This window comes from Saccopteryx bilineata, chromosome 3, assembly GCF_036850765.1.
Source record: "Saccopteryx bilineata isolate mSacBil1 chromosome 3, mSacBil1_pri_phased_curated, whole genome shotgun sequence".
Classification (NCBI taxonomy): Eukaryota; Metazoa; Chordata; class Mammalia; order Chiroptera; family Emballonuridae; genus Saccopteryx; species Saccopteryx bilineata.
The window spans coordinates 227,749,708-227,755,814 of NC_089492.1; the positions used below are offsets into that span (position 1 = coordinate 227,749,708).

The following is a 6,107-nucleotide window of genomic DNA, read 5'->3' on the forward strand; positions in this document are numbered from 1 at the left end:
TATTGCTATAAATATTATTTCATCTGCTTTTGGGGAAATGGATGTATGCATTCTTCTTGGACAGATACCTGGGGTGACATTGTTCAATCATGGGATATGCATAGACTATTGGTATTAATTATTATTTTATTAGTCATTAGTTATTATGTTTATTATTATTAACTGTAATGATAATTCTTAATGTATTAACTCTTAATTTTGGTTATTATTAGTGCAGTTGCTGTTACTATTAGTGGCCTAGGGGTAAGATAAGGTGATTGTCTTTAAGTAGCCTGTGCCTCTCAGAGAGGAAGTCCCTGGGGGTCCAGCAAGGGAATTCCAGCCATTGGAGGCTCAAGGCATGTTATGTGGCATAACATTCTGGGCTCTGTCCAAATAGAAACAAAGATCATTTTTGATCCAGGCAGGTCCCCTACTTGGGAATCTTAACTAGAATTCCTTGAAAGATCCCCAGATAGTGGTCAGTGGGTCAGGATGGGGATTTTGGTGAGTTGTTCTGAGGGAACCAGGTATAGGGTCCACCCTCACACAGCCAGGACCACCCACTATCCCCTTCCAGTGCTGAACCTGATCACCTGGCTTTCTTCAGGCCATTATGAACAGGTCTTCTATGAGTAACTGGTAGCTGAACTGTAGGGTCTCCCACCAACTACCAACACTGGGAGCCTGCACTACACTGAGCACTGACCCACTACAGAGAATGACATTCATGCATGGTTCTAGTCTAAAATGTTTATTTCCAAGAAATGCTTGTGTCTGCATGAGGGAGGAAATTTATGGCATGTCCACAGCTCCCAAAGTGACATCTGGCAGGCTTAACTGGGTTATCAGAGCCACAGAATGACAACTGGGAAGGCAGCAATAATTACAAAGCTTGGGGCTATGTGGAGAGATGATTTTGAGAATGACTTCTTAGGTGACAACTTGGGGTGTTCAATGCATAGGAGTTTCAGTTAGTTTCTGTTATGGAGCCAGATACCATCTCTAATGCAGATGCAGGAAGATGGAAGGGCAAGAGCTGCCCAGCTGCTCACCTGAGAACTCATCCCCTAAGGGCCTCTGCCTCTTGTCTTCCTCTTGTACTTGGAGGCGGCAGTGGATGGTCAGCATTTACCACAGCTTCTCTCTCCCAAGGCACCTGCTCAGATTCCTGAGCTACTGTTCTGTCCAGCCCAGCATACCTGCTCCATGGTCTGAAAGCCCGCAAAAAGTTTCCTCCAGAGACACCTGGGCTCCCTTCCTCACTCCGGCCACAGCTCAGCCACTCTTCTACCAGTACTGGGTATGTGGACACGTATTCTTGCCCCTGAGGGAAACTATGGCTACCAGGCAACCAGTGTTAGGGCTCCTGACCTGTTCTCTAGTCTTGACTCGGAACCACAGCCTTTTGTGTCGTGTCCAGGGTCCACTGAACCACAGCCCTGGTCATCTATGGATAATAGAGAGTGCGAGACAGTAAGTGATTCATCCTTGCTCTTCATCTTTCAGAACCAAAACTTCCTCAAATATTCATTAAAACTCATTTGAGTTGTACTATTAAGATCCATGCTTTTCACTGAATGCAAAATTTTCCTCACTCTATAAAAAGAAGAAAAGCTTTTTAAGAGCTGGGTTGAAACCTTATGTGCACAGACCCAACTGCAAGCAGAGAAGATTGTCAGCTGGTACCAGACCTTGCTAAGTCTTCTCAGAGGCAGTGGGTCCACTGGCACTGCGGGTGGGTACACATGTTGGACAGTTGAGCTCTGTCTGGTGGCTTGGCCAAATTGATAACCCAAAGGGGGTTCGATGGGCCACAAAAAGACAGAAGATCCCAGGAAACAGACCCTGGGCAAGGGAGATGTCGGGTGAGCCAGCAGACCTGAAGCTGTGGTCAAGGCTTAAAGGCCATAAAGACCATGCTGTGGTGAACATGAAGAATATGAAGGCCACACTGCTTCATAGTTAACCTCAGACAAGCCACAGAGAAGTACTTACTGGCTGACTCCATCACAATTTCCGCCAATACCGATTAAGCTGGATCTGACGACGGCCCTAATGTGGGGCTTTCAGAGCAGGGGTACAGTTGGAGCTGGGGCTCAGGTTCAAAGCTCCTGGTTCAAACTTCTTGCTTTAGATTCGGAGTCCAGGGCAGAATATCATCAGAAACATTCCTCTGTGCATTCTTACACCCCTCCCCCTCCAGGCAGACCACAGGTGTCTACAACACTTTCGTTGCCCATGGTGTCACAGCATCTGAGACATGGAACAAATCTACCATCATGTGCAGGTGGTTCATTTTTTTCATCACATTCTGCAAGGAGAGGTTGGGGAGAAGGCATCAAGGGTTCACATGCATGTGCATTTATTTGTAGGGAATAAGTGGAGTGTGTACATACATTTGGAGCAGAGTATGGAACCAGAGTTCTCAGCTAACCGAAGCTGATTAGCTTTTTGATGTTACAGAAGAGCAGGATGTCTTTAGCTGAGCTGTCTGCCCTGCAGGAGGGTCTGGCAGCAGTCTGGTGCTATAATTTGGCCTCAAAGAGGCTAGAGGCCTTACTGAGCCTTCTATCCCCATACCTTGTAGAGGAACAGCAGAAACCCAAGCTGGGCTGTGCCTGGCAGTAGGAGGACTCCTCTGGGAAATCAGTCTTGCTCTGTAAACCCAACTCTCCTCCATACTCCAGGGTCAGTATCAGATCTCAGGGGCAAAGTGTGATCTGGGTCCTGGTGAGTTCTTGGACAGATCTTTTCCTCAGTGGACCCATACGGTCTGCACTGTGCTCACCAGGATGTGTTGCAGGTGTGGGTGAGCATCAGGTAGTGCACACCCAACATACAGAATGTACGCAAGAAAGATAGGGTACTGTCCAATGAATGGGCGGCCTCCACACCAATGAGACAAGCCAACTTCAGGTACTGTTTAGGGCTGGAGGCAGACAGTTAAGCAGGAGATCATTTTCAGGAACCAGGGTAGCTCAATCAAGTCCCCAACACCACCCCACCAGCCTACCTACCTCTAACCAAGGCTACAAGCTCCAGCTCAGAATAAGAGGCATACATATCATATGATGGATGAGGTCAAACTGCTCCAGGGCCTCCCGTCCCTGGGTCTGACATGGGACGCAGGCAGGCCAGAACTGAAGGGTCAGGGATTGGCTTGGGCAGCACCTCATTGCATAGTTTCCACAGCCCACATAGCATCCAGTGAGCCCAGGGTCACATGTAATGAACTGCTTGTGGCACCTGGATGCCCACCAAGCTAGTTCACCAGCCCCTGCCGCAGCATCCACGTCATGGCACTTTTTGTGTTACTATGGTAAGTGAGACCCCATGTGATTTATTGTGGTTTCTGGAGCCACATAGTCCCCTATATTCCTCAGCAACCAGTAACCCTCCCCAGCCCAGAGATGGGCTGCCCCACACCCCCACCAGACCTATGCAGCTGTCCATGAGCAGGAAGCCCAGCATCAGGGCTGGAGCAAGCTCGCACAGATTCGGGGTACTGGATTTCCCGGTGAGGTCAGGTTCTGGAGGTGCCGGCGTGGGCAGGGCCCTGGGGAGTCCCAGCATTGTCAGGATGCTGGGTAGTGCTTGGAGTGTTCTGGGTGCAGGTTACAGGCAGCAGCAGAGGCAGAGGGCTGAGGACACAGGGACACTCGAAGACTATTGGCTGCATGCTGTGCAGGTCCGTGCACTTGGGCAGGGAAGGGGCAGAGGACAGATGAGGATGGGGTCCCAAATGTAGGCTTAGGTGACTCAGCAGCACGTGAAGTCACAGGACCATGAGATAGGGTGGCAGAGACGCCCCACAACGCTGCTGCTAAGGAAGGGCACTGCGTCCTGTTTCCACCCGGAAGGGCACCCTTGTAAGATCCATGGTATCTCATCTTAAGCTACCCCATTCTGTCCCTATCCTCACACCCTCTACTCAGTGAGGCTAATCTAGGTTTTTCTCCCCATAGTCCGAGCCTTGCTCTTAAGAGAGGGCCAGAAGTGATTCTCCCAGAGTGACCATAGGCCCACTGACCTTTCCCATTCACATCATGTCCCCGTCTGCCTGCTGTCTGCCCTGGACACCCATGGGTCACATGCAGGGTCTCTATGGTTGCAGTGTTCTGGGCTGCCAGGTTCCCAGCTTATTCCATCTCCCAAGCTATCTCTTGCAACCCCCCCCCCCCCCACACACACACACCCTCACACATATGCATGGGGGATGTTCTTTATGACAGAGGTTGAGATGTTCTGGGTCTGTGCCCAAATCCCTTCATTGCTAGCCTCTCAATATTTTATTCTGAACCTTTACATCCCCTGGAGTTTCTCCACCTCTTTAAATGTTCCCAGGTGATAGAGGTGGCCCGTGCAAGGACAGTGGCCTAAGTCTGGAAACTGGAGACCCTAGAAACCTCTCTAAACACAAGTGAGCAAAACTATTTCAGAAAGGTTAGAGGTCCTGGGCTATCCAGGAGGAGAAGGGTTCCTAGCTTGGGTAAATTTAAGGGACTGTGCACTTGCTGTTGCCCAGTGCCTGCTGGCCAGGAGGAAGGGGAAGTCAGAGTGCTGCAGGTGGGTCCACTTTCCGTCTCCTGTGACTGGAGGGGTGCCTAGGCTCCACCCTCTGTGGCTTATATGCCTAAACCCAGCCTGGCTCCCCTCCTCTCTCCCAGCCCCTATTGCTGGCTGCAGCCCCACATCCACTCCTGCAGATGAGGGGGGAGATCTCTCTTAGATCTGCTGTTCTCTGGGCAAATATATGCATTTGAGGAATAAAAACCTTGACTGTTTCACTCGTGCTAACCCCACCAGAATGTGAGGGTTATACAGAATGGGAAAGAGAAGGGCAAGAAGTCCAGACAAATAAATCACAGCTGCAGGTAGAGGAATGAGAAGGGTGAATTTAGATTTTTGAGGTTTTTTAGTTTTTTTTCAGGGACTAAATATTTAACATCCCAGGACTTGAGAGGAACTCTACTCTAACAGAGATAAGCTGTGTTGAGCCAGAGGAGGTAAGAACCATCTTGTAGTTTAGCCCAGCAGCAAATATTCTATCTCATTCAACTTCTGTCCTTAGGTAGGTTGGCACTGCTGGCCATTGTCTTGAGCTGACCATACAAAGCTGATCACAGAAACAGACAAACCCAGACCATTACATACTCAGGAGCATGTGAGCGTGTGTAACCAAACGGCAAACAGATTTTAGCTAACAGGGTTGCCTGCCTTCCCCTCACCTCGCTGGCGCCATCTCTGTGCCCAGCCCCACACAGGGGGAACGGGCACACACTACTCAAGCCTTGTCCTCTACGAGCTGCCAGTGTCAGCGGACACGCTTGGATAGAGGGACAATGTGAGGGCAGAGGCTATGTCAAAAGTTATCCAGGTGCTGAAAGTGGGCAGAAGCGTCAGGAAACCCAGGGCCTGGCTGCAGAGCTGACAGGAATGTTATCCATGCTGCCTCCTTCCCCCTGCCCACCCCTCTCCTTTTAGGGCCTCAGCAAATCCTGCTGGTTCAGCTCTAAACATCTCCCACCAGTGTCTCCTCTCTGTTCCAAGTGACTCTTCCCCAGGGCAGGCCACCTTCATCTCTCACCTCTTCCTGGCCTCCCCACCTCCAGACCATTCCCTAGAGAGCAGCCATACCTATCCCTTAAAAAAAAAATCTGATGTCATCTTCCTGTTTAAAGTTCTGTGGTTTCTCATTGCTCTTAGAATATAACAGATTTCTTTATTTGGTTCTCAAATTCTGGGCAGTCTCTTCCAGCTGACCTCTCCATTCTCAGCAAATAGCACAAACCTCCTCCCTCTCATCCTCTAAATTCTGGCCACACCAGCCATCCTGCTGACTGCCACGTGGCCTTGGCATGTGCTATCTCCTCACAGCCTCCAGCTGGTGGGGTTGCTGAGGCAAGGCCAGCACAGAAAAATTTGCCACCAGAAAGAAGGATTTGAGTAAGCAGCTTCTCTTCTAATTCCTCATCTCTGCAGTATTTACATAAATCAACATCCCAAAAAGAGGCAGTGGCAGAGAAGTCTTCTCTTGTTAACTTGCTCTGGTAAGGGAGCCAACTCACCCTTGCTGATCTCCAGCATATTGTAAGAAAATGCCAGGAAGTAAGAAAGATTGAGAG

General features: G+C 49.7%; 1 pseudogene; it reads right to left on the reverse strand.

Moving 5' to 3' along the window:
- Positions 1-827: 827 nt before the first annotated feature.
- On the reverse strand, positions 828-3,555 carry LOC136330001 (dipeptidase 2-like; annotated as a pseudogene).
- Between the last annotated feature and the right edge of the window lie 2,552 nt (positions 3,556-6,107).